The sequence below is a fragment of the Strongylocentrotus purpuratus genome, unplaced genomic scaffold, assembly GCF_000002235.5.
Source record: "Strongylocentrotus purpuratus isolate Spur 01 unplaced genomic scaffold, Spur_5.0 spur5_scaffold_10, whole genome shotgun sequence".
In the NCBI taxonomy this organism is placed as follows: domain Eukaryota; kingdom Metazoa; phylum Echinodermata; class Echinoidea; order Camarodonta; family Strongylocentrotidae; genus Strongylocentrotus; species Strongylocentrotus purpuratus.
The window spans coordinates 17,906,982-17,924,270 of NW_022145595.1; the positions used below are offsets into that span (position 1 = coordinate 17,906,982).

The 17,289-nt window shown below is 37.1% G+C and overlaps 1 non-coding gene across 1 annotated transcript; it reads left to right on the top strand.

Moving 5' to 3' along the window:
• Window positions 1–13,799: 13,799 nt before the first annotated feature.
• TRNAG-GCC lies at window positions 13,800–13,870 on the top strand. Its single transcript has one exon. It is a non-coding gene; the product is annotated as a tRNA-Gly (tRNA).
• Window positions 13,871–17,289: the final 3,419 nt, after the last annotated feature.

The window sequence follows — 17,289 nt, forward strand, 5'->3', positions numbered from 1 at the left end:
GTGCATTTTTAGAAATACCGGGTAAATTTTGATAAAAAGGGGACCTAGGTTTTTGACCACCATTTTCACTGAGACTTCTTTGCTCAAATTTGTTGATCATAAAAATGCTCAAATGTTGGATAAAAGTGCCCATCGGGCGCACATTTTTCTCTTTCTTTCTTTTACGATGTGGTTATCAATTTGCTTACCTTTCCTTAGCCGCCTTGTGCCAAACTCTTGTGGTAAAAGAAATTGCGTGTTAAATTCTTCCATGATTTGTTGCGGTTAAAAATCCAAACAACAACTTTGGTGACTATTCCTTTGCTCACTTTATTATGATGACACTCAAAAGAAATCAAGCAATGATTACACAAATATGCTAATGGGTATCCTTATAAGAGCTATTTCCCAACTCACTTTTGAAATTAACAATATCGTCCAAACTTTTTAACGGATAATGTCCGTTTCGCTTTTGTCTCAAGCGTTAACAAAACAACGACATACGATGACCTTCAGTATTGTAAAGATATATGTTAAACAATTGTCTTCGTGTGTGTTATTATCATAGATCATTTCTCTCTTTGTTACATGTAATGGAAGATGTATACTTTGGGACGGTTACAAAAGTAATGAGATTTTGCAAAATGGAGGGGGTTGGGATTTCAAATCATGCTGAACAGATGCAAATAGAAGCGTTTGACGAACAAGCAGTCCGGAGCGGGCTCTGTTTGCTGATCAGTCGAGCTTGTTTGACACTCTCTTATGGGCTAGCCAACCATGGCCGTAAATTAAGCCTAATTTATGTCAATCTCTAGTCCAAAATACGGGATCTAGAAAGAATTTTCCTCTCATCTGTACTGGAATGATGATGATTTCTTTGAATTATTCTCCATCCACATCCCCCGACCCCCGAATACAGGACTTACATAATTTCATATGCGACGGAAAATGTGAGGGCGTACGTGAACGAAACGATAAGCGTTTCTTGAGTTGCGCCTGAAAAGAGAGAATTGCTATATTTCAAGAGATTTCGAGTACAGAGGGTAGCTGGTTGTAGCGAGGAAAAGGCGTTAAAAAGTGCAAGAGACCCCGAATTCGCGATTTGTGTTTACCATAAAAACCACTGCTGTATGTGGTTAGGACAGGTCTTTTGTAAGAGCCCCTGACTTTATAGCCGTCACGGCCCTTTGCTTTGTATTCACCCGGAGCTGCGGGGCGGAACCTGCACAAGCTCTAGCCCGGAAACGGGTACAGTCGAAAAGAAGTATAGAAGAAACAACAGCATGTAAATCTAGGTAGAGCGAGAGAGACAAAAACAGACAGAGAGAGAGAGGGGGAGCGGAGGAGCGAGGGAGGAGAAGGGGGAATAGATGAGAGAGGGGGAACAGAGAGGACAGTAGAAGATGGAGAAAGGTAAAGACAGAGAGAGAGGGGGAGAGACATCAGAGAGGGAATACAGTTGTAAGTAAGGAGACCAGAAGAGAAGATGGAGAGAGGGAACGATCGAGAGAGTGAGATTTGAGAGAGGAATATAGAGGGAGGAGAAGGAAAGAGAGAGAGGGAGAGAATGAGAGAGATGGGTGTATAACTCGACCCCAAACGGTGCGAACTATTAACAGTTGGAACCCCCTCGAAAGGAAGCCCGCTTCTATAAAAATGAGGACAATTGTGATTTTTGTTTGAAACAGAAGGGAGAAATATGCGGACTTACTCAAGGCCGTCAGCCAAACAAAAGCGGGGAAGAGAAATTATATTAATCTTTCCGCTTTAAACAATTCTGAATAGAGTCAATCATAAACGCTCCTAACTATATGAAACTATTTTTTATCTCTCTTTTGGACATGCTATCATTAACTTGTCAATCTTCATGATCAAAAGATGAGCTCGAAAAGGAACAATCAAAATTTATCGTTTTATTTTTAGTTTGTTTTACATGCATGACGATTGTTAAAAGAGAAAAAGGGCTGAATGGAGATTTGATAGATTCCAAATTAAATAATTCAAGCTATTAGTTAGGAATTGCATAGACTGTTGTAAAAGTAGTAAATCTTTTGAGGGTATATTTATCAAAGTTTCTTGTGGAGCGTTAAAAATGTTTGCACAGTTGTGTTTATGAATATAGGTTTGATACACTTTGGTAATTGATTATAGCTTTTCACCCCAATCTTCTACTTTGAGGTAAATTTCATGTCATTACAAAAGAAACTTATCTATTATCCATCAAAATGATTCGAGAATTATTATTTAAAATTAGAAGGTAAACGCACTCTTGCTCCCACGCGTGTCAAAAAAATGTAAAGTTCACATACGTCCTCAAAGAATTGATGTCTACATACAAGTATTAGGTATAAATCAAAATTAGATACGTGTGATGATAACAATTCGAATTTTGTAAGGAACAGTTAATCACGTTCAAAGAGATTATAATTTGTATGAGCTGATACGTGAAGGAAACCTTATAAATTTGGTATGAATTAAGGCAAGATTTATATTGTAAGAAAAATAATTACATCAACAATATGGAATTGCTAAAAACAAAAAGTACTCTTGACGTTTTTGCATAATCCGCATTAGAGATTTTGTTTGCGGTTGTGTACCTTGTTACATTTTAGTGTTTTTAGTGCATCCCACTGTGTTTTTATTTGTTTGTTTGTTGTTAGTTGTTGTCGCACGAAAAATTAACAATGTGTTATTATAACCGTCACAGAATTTAACAAGAAACAGAAACGGGTACCTAATTTATGCCCATTTTTTGAAAATATTCAAAAATAAGGAAGGAGAATTAAAAAGATAATGCATGACTAAAAGGTCTCGAAATTATAATCTTTGGGTGAAATGTTTCCTGTCTTTTAAAAAGGATGTTAGTTATAGTTGTTGTATTTGTTTTCTTCATTTCATTCAAGTAATCTATGAATCAACTGAAAGAGAAATGAAGATGGTCCTATTCACCGGTTAGCTCATAACCCCCCCCCCCCCTCCCCTCCCCCGCCCCTCTTCGCCTTGAGTAAAAGTGGTTTCGTTTGGCGCCCCCGATATGGAAAACTCATAAGGGATCTCCAAATGCCGCGCCGAAATCAGACACCCCAAAACGCGCCTCAGACAACTAATTAAGCTTCTTTTCATTAAAAAAACGCAAAGAAGCGTTAACTCTGGGCGAATCTGATACAGGGTTTTGGTACCTAATTACGAGGGGAAGAATGGGCAGTTAATGACATAAATGGTTTACCATACAGACACGCAGGCTTTTATATTGGGCCATATAGGTCGGCGAGATTCTTTATGAGGATATAAAGCTGAAACAATGGTAGACAACGCATCCGCGAGGTAAATGAACGATCATCGAGAGGGGAAAAAGCTAAGAAATAAAAGAAAGAGATATTTGAAAAATAAGAAGGGGAATATGGAATATGAATAATAAGTTCAAATTAGAAAAAAAGTTGGCTTTATTTTAGTATTCTTTGAATTCTGTCAAGTTTGCTAAGCTTAAAATGTGATATTTTGTTTAAATATAAATTAAACCAGATCCTCACTCTCCTCGGTCTTCCAAATGTTTTCGTCGTCAGAAGTTATTAATAATTGTCCATCTCTGATAATTCTATAATGTGAATAGGCCTACTTCGAATATGTATTGGGATGAATATATTTTATTACAAATGAACATTCATGGCGTGTGTTTGATAACTGAAGTAGTTGATGGAAACAAAATAATAAGATTACCTAAAGATTCCGAATGTCGTTTACCCTGACATGGTGTGTCATTGTCCAAACAGTATCTGACTCGGTATGATTTTATTCAGGCACATCACAGGTGATATATGTAATGTTTGGGTTAATTTTTCTAATAAGTTCTTTCAAGAACAAAACGACATTGTTGGGGAAAATATGGTAAGCTATAGAGCATTAAGAAAAAAGAACATTTCTTATTTTCAATCTGTATCTATAGAATACAAGTTCGGATACCAATGATAACTAAAATACAGAATTAAAAGAATTAATAGGAATTACAAATAATATTTTGTTTTATTATAACTTTCTTTAAATCGCATTTTATGATAAAATATAAACAAATATTCAGAAATATAAAGTTGTAACGGATAAAGAGAGTGTAGAATTTTGTTTTTTCTTTTGTTATAACTTTGCCAATTCTTTTCGAAAAAGATGCAGATGAACATGATAAAAATACAGAGAAAATACTAATTCTTCTTTCACAATTTATATTACATTTTTGGGGGCCATTTTAATCTTCAAAACTTTCATTCATTCATTTTCAGATCGGAAGGAGAGCAAATTGCCTGCGGGATCTCCCCCCATAGTAAACTAGAAGACAGACGCATAAGAACCCGCCATCGCACTCCAATAGCCCGAAAACAGATTGCATGCTTTTTACACGCACCCTTGCAATTACCAGGCATCGACGGAAGAGCACCGCCCAACTCTCGGGTTTAACGATCGAGCCGATCCGATGCTTCTTACATGCAATGCGCTGCGGATCTGAAGCCGAATTTTGCGACAAGAACAACAACAACCGTGATTAAAGTTTTTTTTTTTCTCTCTCTCTCTCTCTCTCTTTCGATACAATAACATACTCCCCCGCCGCACGAAAGGAGCAAAAAGTACAGTTACCCCGAGTTCGCTCAGGCCTTTTTTCCGGCTCTTTTCACTGGAAAAGTTTGTAAAGACTGGGGACGAAAATAAGCACGCGAAGTTACAATTACAATAGTCACGGTACTTATCTGTCTGTCTGTTAAGAAACGGAGAAAGAGAGAGAGAGAAAGAGAGGGATAGCGAAAGAGAGAGAAAAAGAGAGAGGGAGAGAAAGAGAGGGGGTAGCGGTGTGATTGTATCATATCATCAGCAACTGTAACTAAAAGGTGTCTCGTAATAAGAACGGAAGAAATAACAATTCCTGCATATTTTTGGCCGGGTAATTTTCCATCGCTATTCTTCTCTATCTCTCTCTCTCTCTCTCTCTCTCTCTCTCTCTATTCGTCAGATCCTCACGTTCTATCTGTACCGAGCATAGATTGATTCCTGCCTCTTATTAAATCACTGAAACAATCGAGAATATGAAATGTCGAAAAAGATGCATAACTGAATATGATGCTTCAGTATTTGTGATTGGTCACGCTGAAAACGTGTCTACCCCTCACCCCTCCCTCTCTCTTTCTCATTTCTACCTGTACTATCCTCTCCTCCTTACTCTCCCTGCCGTTTTAAAATACATCCCCGGTCATTACTGTCTCGCTATATCAGTGCAGTTTGTTGGGACTCAATTTGTAGCCCCATTCTACATATATATTTCTCTCTCTCTCTCTCTCTTTCTTTCTCCCTCTCTCTCTCTCTCTCTCTCTCTCTCTCTCTCTCTCTCTCTCTCTCTCCCTTCTGTTCGAACGTATAACCCCCTGACATAATTGTCACGCTATGCCGGTGAGGTGGGACTCCATTAGTATTGCCATTTCGTTTACTTTTCTGTTCGGTTTCTGATTTAGGCAACGACTTGGAAACGCGCTGACAATTTATCAGAGAATTGATTTAATATCCTTCTCACAAGGTCATCGAACACATTCAGAAATGATTGGTTTTGGTTCTCAGAATGCGAAGTATAATAACACAACACTTCTGAATGCCCTGGTTATTATAAAAACACGATTTTCTCTTCAAATTGTTTTTCTTCTTCCAATTAACACGCAAACATGACTGTGTGACATAACGATTTTAATTATGCAACATTATGTGGGCTAGACCGAGGGAAAATAAAAGGGAGATTCCTGGATTTATGCTACCGTTTTGATTATGCATGGGAGAAATATTTTTGTCCTGATTGCAATTGTGATACTCTCGCTGTGGGCAGGGATGTGGCTTTCATCAAACTTCGATTGTGCTGCTGATTATTAAAAGGAAATGCGTTTGACAAGAGTCGGAAATATCATAAGTCACGCCCCATTAATCCTTACTCATACTTGGTCACGGAGACAGAGTATACCATTTCCTATTCCATTCCAGTAACATGCGACTTGTTTTTCGTTTAAAGGATCAACGTTTCATAGAGTTATCAAAATCAGTCTTTATCGTTCATTATGTCTGTAGGCAAATATATAATTTTAGTACCCTCCCAAGTTTCTGAGCCCAGTAATCATGGTAATACTAAAAATTACAATTAATTGTATATCCTCAAAATTGATCACATTTCCTTTGAATCATTGTTAATTTGCGGTGATTAGTAACTTGCGATTAATTTCATATTGCAGATTGGTGAAAAACACGTTAAAATACTTATTATTGCAGCTAGATGAGAGATTCAATAGATTTTTACGATTGATGGTAATTTTTCATGTTACAGGGCCTAGGTCAAATAGATGATATTCACCTCAAGAATCTGCTTTTTGAGCATAATTATAATCAGTGACGTTACAAAGAGTAATTTTAGGCACATTACAACAGAATAAAATATGCTCCACCTCATTATAAACGAGATTTCCAAGGCCTGTGTTTTGATGGATCAAACTAAACTACTCCTAGTTTGAACTTAAACTTCCTTATGGCGCCCTCATTGCCTCGTTCAGAAACAGAAACTGATGCAAAACCTTGAAAATGTGCATGACATAACAACAAAGGCATATAAATAACATTCTGATCAATAAAAAGCTCTGTGTCGGCTGACTGCTTGGCTACATCCCACCGACTCTCCTCGGCCTTGACCGGTAGCCATCGCAGGGGGTGATTATAGAGGGCCAACCAGCGGGAAAAACGGGCCTTTTCAACGCGAGATCCCACTTTAGTGATGCAAGGTTGCACCCCATCGATGGTGCGGTAAGGCAAACGCGGCGGTGCGCAGTGCACGCCTTCGCAAGTGTCACGTGGTATCTCCTGTACCAGAGTGGTATAACGCGGCGCCACGGCTCTGATGTGGGCAGTGCGTTGCGTGCTGTATATTGATAATGGATAATGATAAAGCGATAAAGCCCTTTAGTTGTGGTTGATGAAAAGATTAAACAAAAGGGACCAAATGATACTCAGTATTTATTCAATTTAAAAACGCAATATTGACTGAAACAATATTGATTTTTCTCACAAGGTCGCCCGCATATGTTTATGTTTTCTTTCTACCATGACGATTAAACATTTACATTATTTACATTTACATTATTATCCTACAAAATGTTTCCGCTTACTAAATAACGGGGAAAATTTGAACCATTATTTCAAGTATTTGTGTTTTAATGATAAGTCTTGTCCATTCCTTTAACGTTAAATGTGTTAATATGGTTTTCTCACAACAAAATGTGATATTCCTTTCATCTTCAACGCAGGAAGGTGGTAGAAAGGGAAACAGATAGATGCAAATCAAACCTAACAACTTTATAAACACTAAAGTTTCACAAACACCATCGTTATTGAAATGACAATAATATATCTACCAAAAGGTATCTTTAGTAATTAGATCGATGACATTGTTGTCAAAATATGTTGATTGACATATGAAATCAATTATAGAAACGGAAGACACCTTCAGTTTGTGTCTAATCAATACTTTCGTCGTTATAGAGCAAAAATAATCAGTGTTATAGATCGTTTGCTTTATTATTCCTGCATTGAAAATCACTCTAATGAGACAGTGGGATTGGTTACCGGGACGCACGCCATTATTGTGATTCACCTCGGTAAAGTTTTTGTTTTCATCAGGGCTGTATTTATAAGCATGTTAAACACTTTGCCACCTGATAAATCTGACTAAAAAATAATTATCGGTATGTTCTAACTTTCACTTTCCCAATTACAGAGAGACCTAATATAGGAATATTGCAGTTTAAATTTTGAAAATGATATGGGTTAGTCTGTATGCATCGTCATAAATCAATTTCCATATATTAAACCCTTCCGTTTAATGCTTTTCTTAAGAAAAACAAATTACTTTCATACTCTTTAAGATATAAACATCGAATATTTATACAAAACTGTCACGAAAAGGATAGCACCGGTATAGAATTTAGGCATACTTATTATGGAAAAATCGAACACTGTAAATGTGAAGAAATCTATCCAATTCCTTCTTTTCTTATAACGATGGAAGTTATATATTACTTATTTGCATGCAGATGCTACATCAAAAGCATTGGACTTAATTTAGTGTGACTTAGCAGGCTTAAAATCAACCAAAATGTTATCATTATTCAACGACATAATGTCAGTATAAGCAACGTAGATATTGTCTCTCGTAATGGGTAATAAGTTGTTAGGTCAAGTGGTGCATTAGTTTACGTACAACAGAATGCACAATTGACCAAGCTTACAATGAGGCGAGCAAGTGACGTCATACTTCTGAAGATTGCTCAACCAAGCCCTAAGACTAATATTTACGTCATCGTACGCGCGTGTGCGCCTAGACGGGTCTTTACTCATTATATTTGGATGTCGTCTGCTAGCTCAAAGCATGAAGTAATTATCACCTGTTTGAATCAAACAATTTAACGAATCGATGCTAACTGGCTGTGCATCGTCCTGTGCTGTTGCACAACGCTTCCCATGCATTCGATTGTGTTCATGCATCGCGAAGGGTATCAGCGAGCGAGCGAGCGCCGAGGTTACGCGCGGTAGTTTACGAAAGTCCTTCCCTCTCATTATGTACACCACTGGTGATGCATTGGAATTCTCAATGGATTAGCAAAATATCTCGAGTTATTGCATGTTGGGAAAATCATGACGCAATACAAAACTACAGTAAATATAGTCCTTAGTATGGTGCCCTTTAAGTGGGAAATATTGTTTTTTTTGTCGATAAATGTTTAATGAAAGGAATTCCACGCCGGTAATCATGTTAAAACAAACACAAATTAACATATCGTTTTGAAATGCTTTGATCAATGTCATTTGGGCCATATAATTAATATGAAGAATATTATTGGTTCTTCTGATAGTAGGGCTGTAACACAATTTGCAGGGACGGAAACAACAACATTTAAATTACTCTTCGCGGCGTCAACAAGTCACGATTACAACGCTGCGTGAGAATCACCAACAAAAGACTTGCACTTAGACCAAGGACGGGCTTTTGTCGTGGCGGGAAACATTAACAACGAAAATTGGTGTTGTTTGGTCGTCTGCTTATGTTAGGGGTCGTATTTTATACGTCGGTTTGGGAGAAAACTTTGATTGGAATCGTACCGCCCACGTATCCAGGCGAGAACGGAAACGAGAGTTCACGGTTGGGGAGGTCCGCTCCGATTGTATCTTGGACTTGGCCTTAGTTGGAAACAGATCGATACCAACCAGACAGAAGGGGGTGTGGAGGGGGTTTGAGATGGGGGTGGAGCCACACGCCAAGGGGACAGAGGGGTGGGGTCATCTACAAGCGGATGTGGTATGTAGTTAAGACGAAACGAGGCCATGACTGTACTCTTGCAGGTGTTTTAATTCGTATTGATAACAAATATATTTTCCAATAATTGTAATTAAAATATTTACGTATTTATAGGTGTCTCGTATGTTCTAAATTTAAAATATAAATTACAAGTGACGTTGGCAGTTCCCGATAAAATAAATATAATAAATAATTTATTACGAGAGAAATAGAAATGAAGTAATCATTATCAAGTTCCTCAATCTAAATCTCCACGATATAGGCCTTACATAACATATCACTTATACCATATAGTGTTGAAATTCGTGTAATTTCTTTTTCTCATGTCGTTAATTTTTAGAAGTTGTCTTTACTCAATAAATAATGTAAGTTGTAGTACTATCTACTGTACTCATGATTATTATTTTCATATCCTACAATTTCCTCTAGGCAATCAAGTAATTCAACTCTTACTCTCTTTCTTACAATATAATCTGAATTGAAGTTCTAAGAGGAAGTTCTGATATAATTATTTTCAACAGTTTTGAGCAGTTTCTAATTGCTATCATCATTTACCAATAGTTTCTAAATTATTGTTCGAAGACAAAATTGATTACCATCAAACTATCACCACATGATACATAAAATTAGGCAATATTTTATTCAGTTCCTGACGATTTCAAATTAAATGTGGCTAATTTCACCTGAAAACTACTGGTAGCTACTATTTTGATTGATCAGACGAAAGATCCTTTAATGTTCTCGCGGCCCTGTTTCATGAAACATGTTATCAATAACAAGTGCCACAAATCTATGAGAAATCTGCTCATAGCCAATCAAAATATGTAAGGATTTCAGTAGCTTATAACAATTATGATATCTTGTTATTGAAAACACGTTTTGTGAAACCGGGCCCAGATATTTCCTGCCCCTTTTTAATTCGTAGATGCTTCAGAATCATCATCCCTTTTTTCATAATCTTTCAATTTTGGTTCTTTTTCATACGATACATTTTCTTACTTTTTGTTCTGGTTGTTTTTCTCACTTTTCAATTATATTTCATGGCTTTCAACCGCGAATATTAAGCATCACAAAATGAAATATCGTGTAAATAATGACCGGTAAAAGATATATTGTCGTGCAAATCACGAAATTATAAGACGAATTATCGTGCATGTAATGAAGTTTATCGGAAATGAATTACCTGACACAGAACAGCTGGTAGGTGCGTACGATACAATGCAAGCGTGAACAGATTTGATTCCACTTCAAAATCAATCACTTCAACAATTTTCACTTTAATAATAATTCCCCCTCCCCTCCCACCCCTCCCCCCCCCCCCCTCAAATAAAAATGTGAAAACAATTGTGAAATCAAAATAAAGCAAACGTTTTGCTCCCTTTCCTGTCTTTTAAAACATAAACCGGGCATTACACATAATTATAAACAAAGCAAATTGAAATTAATAGATATGAATGAAAGATTGTGGAAACTAATTATTTTAGCTGTCAGCTTGATAAAGATACAAATTCTTTGATGCAATCATGTAATGCGGGTGACAGCTTAAAAGGCAGAAGAGGAGGAGAAAGAGAGAAATCGTGATTCGCCGAAATCGTGCAAAGTTTGACAAGGGCATGGAAAACACAGTTGTTGACTGGACGGCAGTGGATATCAAGTCCCTTAGCTTTCGTCTTCTCCTTTAATCAGACATCAATGACGATGAACTATCAAGTTCCCCTCGCGTCAAGGGAATATTATTCTTCAAATTTGTAAACGAAGCGAGAGAGAATACATCGTTAGTCTCTCGTTATCCAGCTGTTGAGACGTTTGGAGTCATAATAACCCGGTATAACCATGGTATACATGAACCCAGAGCGCCGCGGCGCACTAGCCCCTGATAGCGCTGCATCGTGGAGTGGTGCCGCGCACACCGGATGCGATCGGGGATGTTTACCCGTCCCCAGCCGGCCAGCGAGAGGGTCGGCTGATGGGGGATGAGCGCGGTGGTTGGGAAGGCTAATTATTGACACTCGAGAGTCAAGTGTATATCGGATATCCGTGATTGTAGAATATAAATAATGCGCGATGGGCGGAGTGAAAGATTGAGAATGAAACGAAAGAGGGAGAGAGAGATATATATATATATAGAGAGAGAGAGAGAGAGATAGAGATAGAGAGAGAGAGAGAGAGAGAGAATGAGGGAGAGAGGAGATACGCAGTGACAAAGATCGACAGGGAGAAACAGAAGCAAAAAGTGACTTTAGAATAGAGTTAATGGGAGAGGGGAAGATTAGACAAATGCTATCAATAAAATATTCATATAAAAGGGGGAGAATGAGAGAGAGAGAGAGAGAGAGAGAGAGAGAGAGAGAGAGAGAGAAGAGAGAGAGAGGGGGGGGAGTACAAACAGAAGGCGGATGAGAAACACATCAAATTACACAAGAATTTGTGTTTTTGGAATAAGCCAATCTCCTGGTAATTTTTAATTTTCTTCCTTTCTTTAATTACGAATCTTAAATTCATAAATGGCCAACCAAACACAAAAACCAAGTTTCATCCCATGAACAAGCAAATCTTGGCAATCGAAATAATGCATCAAACTTTTACACTTTAAAGCTTGACAAGATCAAGAGAGGGGGAGAGAGAGAGAGAGAGGAGGGGGAATAGTAAATTAAATGAAAATAATAATGTTCATAATTAAAAGGGAAGAAAGGGAATTGAAAAGAGAATTAACGAGATAAGGCAGAGAGCTGATGAGAAAATGAGCGGGAGAATTGAACAGGAAAGGGTAGTCAGTGAAAAGAGTGAGAGGGATTTTCAAATGGATTAATCCTGCAAATAATATACATAAACATAATGCATAGGCTACAGAAGGGTAATTGAACACGTTTTTACCCTCTAAATGCAATTCTTAATTGGACGAAATCGTTTCAAATTCTATTTTTTTTTATATATACCGATCTCCTATTTGTTTTTATTACTAATCTAAAATTGATAAATGGCGAATAAATACCCTTACTTCCCGATCACAAAAACAATATTTTTCCTATTCACAAGTAACTCTGGGCAATCTAAGAATTGCATCAAACCTTTACACATTAAAGCTTGACAAGATCGATATAGACAGAGAAAAAGCAGGAGAGAATGAGAGAGAGAGAGAGAGAGAGAGAGAGAGAGGGGGAGGGGAGAGGTAGACTGAAGAAGTCAATAGTGTAAGAATAATTATTTCAATTCTTCGCCTTTGTTGACGTTAAATCGAGCATGGCATTTTATTTCGTCCTGTCTGTGTTGTGCACAGAATGAGAAGGGTAATATTATTTTGCGGTTATTCCTACTGAACATTGCCGTAATGACTTTACACTTGCCGGAGTTTTTAACCAACTGGAAAATAGGAAATCGGATTTCAATGGGACAGAGGTGAAAGGTTAAAGGTCAAGGGGCATGAATTGTCCGTGAACATGATCCTATTTGCGGAGGTTAGGCATGACTATTAAAAAAGGAACCCGCTTCGGTATTAAACGCTAATTTTTATAATTTGCAAATGTATCATTACCTCTTTTACATGCATTCGTAGAAGGTAATGGTACTTTTGTAGGAACATAATGATATCATAATATATTACAAGTAAAACAGAACGTGAGAAAGGAGTATATATTTGAGATGTTTGGCCAATCACTATTAAATACCAAATCGGCAACAGTACTTAAGTCTATTCATGTTTACTAAATGATAATGTTCAATAGCTTATTATGATATTTTGTACGTAGACCAAAATAGATTTTCTTTAATTAAATAGTTTTATATTATACGCAATCGTCTTCTTTCAACGAAAATATTTAAAGCCCTAATTTTTAATCTTCATTTTTTTACAAACCCCGAGGTTTTTTAAAGGTGTCTTTTCATGTATTAGTTTGCCAATCTATGTAGGACTGTTATATGTTTTTACTTTGTCAAGAGCAGAAGAATGATGGATATGAAAAATATAAACTTCTTTAAAAAAAGAAATCAACATGAAAAAATAAAACGGAGAAGAAGAAAATGAAAAGTAAAGGACCAGAACAAATATGCCTCTTAAGTGATTGAATAACGATTTAAAAAATACAATTAAATTGAACCTATATTGGACGTGGAGATTGGAAAAGAGGTCGTTATTGGAATAAATAGTACGGGAAAACCAGTCGATACAAAAAGTAGGTAAATGAAAATATATCGAGATGGGGGTCGCCCAGGGACGCATAATAGGGAGACGAAGCAAATCATAAATGGCGCCAAAATATTAAAAGCAGAAATTATGTCGCCTGCCACCAGTAAAGATACGCAGCTCATTAATTTGCTGCATATGAATAATCTATTTCTCAATTAATTTTCTTGTTACTTTGAAATTGATATTCAATATTTGTTTATTTTCATTGTTTAAATCTTTTAAAATCTAATCTAAATATGGCGGTAATCAATTAACATCTATTCTTACATAACACGTGAAGCATCGGTGGTTCAGTGGTAGAATTCTCGCCTGCCACGCGGGTGACCCGGGTTCGATTCCCGGCCGATGCAAGTTTTTTGTGCGCCTTTGAATGTTTGGAAAAGATAAATGGTGCCATACTCGTGCTCTGGGTCATCATAGTCCATTTTCAAGGTACTGTTGAAGACTGCATGTTTGATTATCATAGAAAGTACCAAAACTAAATTGTCTTTTGTTTTTCTCTTCTATAATTTCTTAATCCTTAAAGATAAACTTGAGTTCTGGTAAAAAAAAGAAAATGAATTCTCACAGAATGGAACGAAACTTACACTGAATGTTCAAGATTACAAATAAATATCATGTGCCAAACAATTTTGGAAGAAAATGTATACTGGCTGAGTAATGAGCATAGAAAGATAAGGAAATCAAGGTAGTACTAGCCCTGACACCATGTGTGTTGTCCCATATACATCTTTCTGGTAAGTGATTGTTACTTTACCAAGACTCTGCCAAATTTATGATGATTTAGATGACTACAGAACCTTGCATTACACACCATTACTTACATGCTACATGATCAACTGTTTCTGATCTTTCCACACCTTTCCTTTCAAAATGCAATCGCATTACCAGTACTAAAGTTTATCTTTAAGTGTTGCAGTTTAATTTTCACTGCATTTTTGTGGTCATGTACATTTGATCATTCCAAAGAGTTACTAACTAAAATTTTGGCATATTTTATAGCATAGAAAGGCTAACCATATAGAATAGCCGGGTTATCAGAAAAGTCAATATCTCAAACTATTTTTGTAAAAACTTTGGTTTAGTTGTCTTTTGTTTTAATTTTTCTTCCCTTAGGCGTATATTTCTATTTTAAATTTTATAAAATTGATTTTTCTTATCGTCATGCGTGATGTTCTATATTATTACTAATTAAGATTTCTCCTCATCTTAATTTTTTACGTTATCTCTAAATTTGTTTAATTTTATTTGTTTCATAAACACCTTCACTTAAAGGTCACACTCTTTAATTTCTCTCAGCGGATATCTCCTTTTTACTAAGATCTAATTCATATGCATTTCATTAATATTCTGTCTGATGTTACTTCTAAATCATCATCACAATCACATTTCCCTATGAGCCTAATTAATGATATTGATTGAATTATGGTCGATAAATCGAAAACACAAATTATAATCGAAATTGGAGACAATTTTATAAAAATTCCAAAAAATAAATGCTTTGGTACACATACTAATCCGAGCAACCCGGTTCGCTACTCTAAAATGCTGTTTGAGAATTGTACTTTAATATGAGTTGAATGCTCTCATTTTTGGTGCGAAAAAAGAAGAATACAAAGCTTCCATGGAAATTATTGATTAGTGAGTGACACTAGGCTAATCACCTTTTGAAAAGGAGTCTAAAGTAATGAGCAAAATATGGCGCAGACAGAAAGAATGGGGCTTTGTGGAGAGAAAAGCAATTAGCTGAAATGAAATAGTAAAGCGTCCTCCATCAGTATAATTACACACAGCAACCAAAAAGGCAAAAGTACAACAACAAAATAGCGAGACATTGGGAAATTGGTGGAATTGTTTACGCTGAGCTCCACAAAGCTACCATACACGCACAATAGCTGTGTTGATGATGATACCTCACGAAGACTACTAATAGTATCTCATGAATGGGGAAGTAGGAAGAGAGGGGAGATAATGATGAGAACGGAATACTTTTTATTTCATTGGTACAGGCACATTTTCAAGTAATCAAATCGAAAGTGTGACGTTTTCGCTATTGGAACTATTTGATCTGCTAGAAAGTATTTTCTCACTGCGATTAATTGCGAATCAGCCTTTAAAGTAAGGTCACCTAAAAGACAAAGGGCATTGTGCGAATATTTTCTTTTCCAAGGTTTTTTATTTCTTCGAGAGATGTACTGTCATGGAGATTAAAGGCGCGTAGATTCTATTTGCACATCACACTTTGGCAAGGATAGAAATCAAGTATACTTTTGAGAGGTTGCATGATTATATCAGATGCCAAAGAGAAAGAGACTGGTGCATATAGGCAGAGACTGTAAAATATCTTAAGAGAAGTGGGGGAAAAACAGAGATGGATATAGAGAGAGAAGGGAAGAAGGTGGAAGAAAGAGAGAAGAGAAGAGAGTGGAAAGACTACCTCAAGAGATTGGAAGGCGAGATGAGGAGCAAAATAGTGAGAGAAAGAGAGAGAGGGAGAGAGAGAAAGAAAAAAAGAGACAGTGTCAGAGAGAGAGAGAAGGGGAGAGAAGGAGAGTGTGAGAGATGGAAATACAGAGACAGAGAGACAGAGAGAGGGGATGGAGTGAGCGAGAGATTTCTGGTTGGAGAGTTAAAAAAAAGATCTTACAACTATGAGTAACAACTTATAAACAATCTTCCAATATGTTAAAGTTAAAGAAATTGAAATATATAGAGGAACATAACTTTAAGAAAAGGGGGAAAGGGACATAACGAAGAGACCCCATACATTCCCCTGAACAGACAAACAGACAAATGGACAGATCATTACAGACAGAAGAAGAGACAGTCAGAGACAAATAAACTTGCGCATACAATAAATTAATCAAAGATGGAAGAGGGACAGAGTGAAAAAATGATTAAAAGGAAGAATGGAAGGGGAGGGGAGCAAAAGAACCACAAAATACAACTTCGTCACTGGCATAATAGGCGACTGAGGCGTTGCATCCATGTTAATGGTTATATGACTTGACTGGGATTGCCGAGGTGGCAGGCGTTGTTTGACAATCAAACACCACTGACAAGATAGCGAGCCAGCTCGTGGAAGATACCTCATCGAACTTCCCGGGTAAATAGACTGTGGAGTGATGAGCAGAAAGTAATTACTTAAGGGGGAGATGAGTCCACTATCGCTCATTATATGGCCATGGCTAACATTAATCATATCGAGAGGTATCAGCGCCAATCGTCGTGGTTCTTTAGAGGCCATTGAAGCTTGGATGAATAGAGATCGCACTATATCCCACTGCTGCCATCCCTCCCCCACGCACGCACGCACAAGCACGCACGCACGCACACAAAAATTAACTAAAATATCACCACATTGCATCAAAACCGACAGTTACATCTATGCTTTTAGAGAATTACATCTAAAATGATTTCTGCCCCTCTATTAAGTCTGCCAATATATCCCATATGCTGAATTAAGTACAGAATCGTAAGAGATTGATGCCTTAGTTGTTAACAGCATGATGGATGGATGGATGGGTGTCAATACGGAGGGAGAACTAATACTCACCGTGCTCTATACAATTACAACATTACTCATAACACAGCTATTCTTCTAGTTATATCAGTCAGTCTGATTAAGTATCAGAAGTAGGGCCAGGGTAGCCACATCGGTATTAATAGTGCACTTCCTTCCGGCCCTGCAATTGGTATCACCCTCAACAGGGCTATGCAGGTACCCAATTGATATACCTGGGTTGAGACGGACAACATACATGTATGA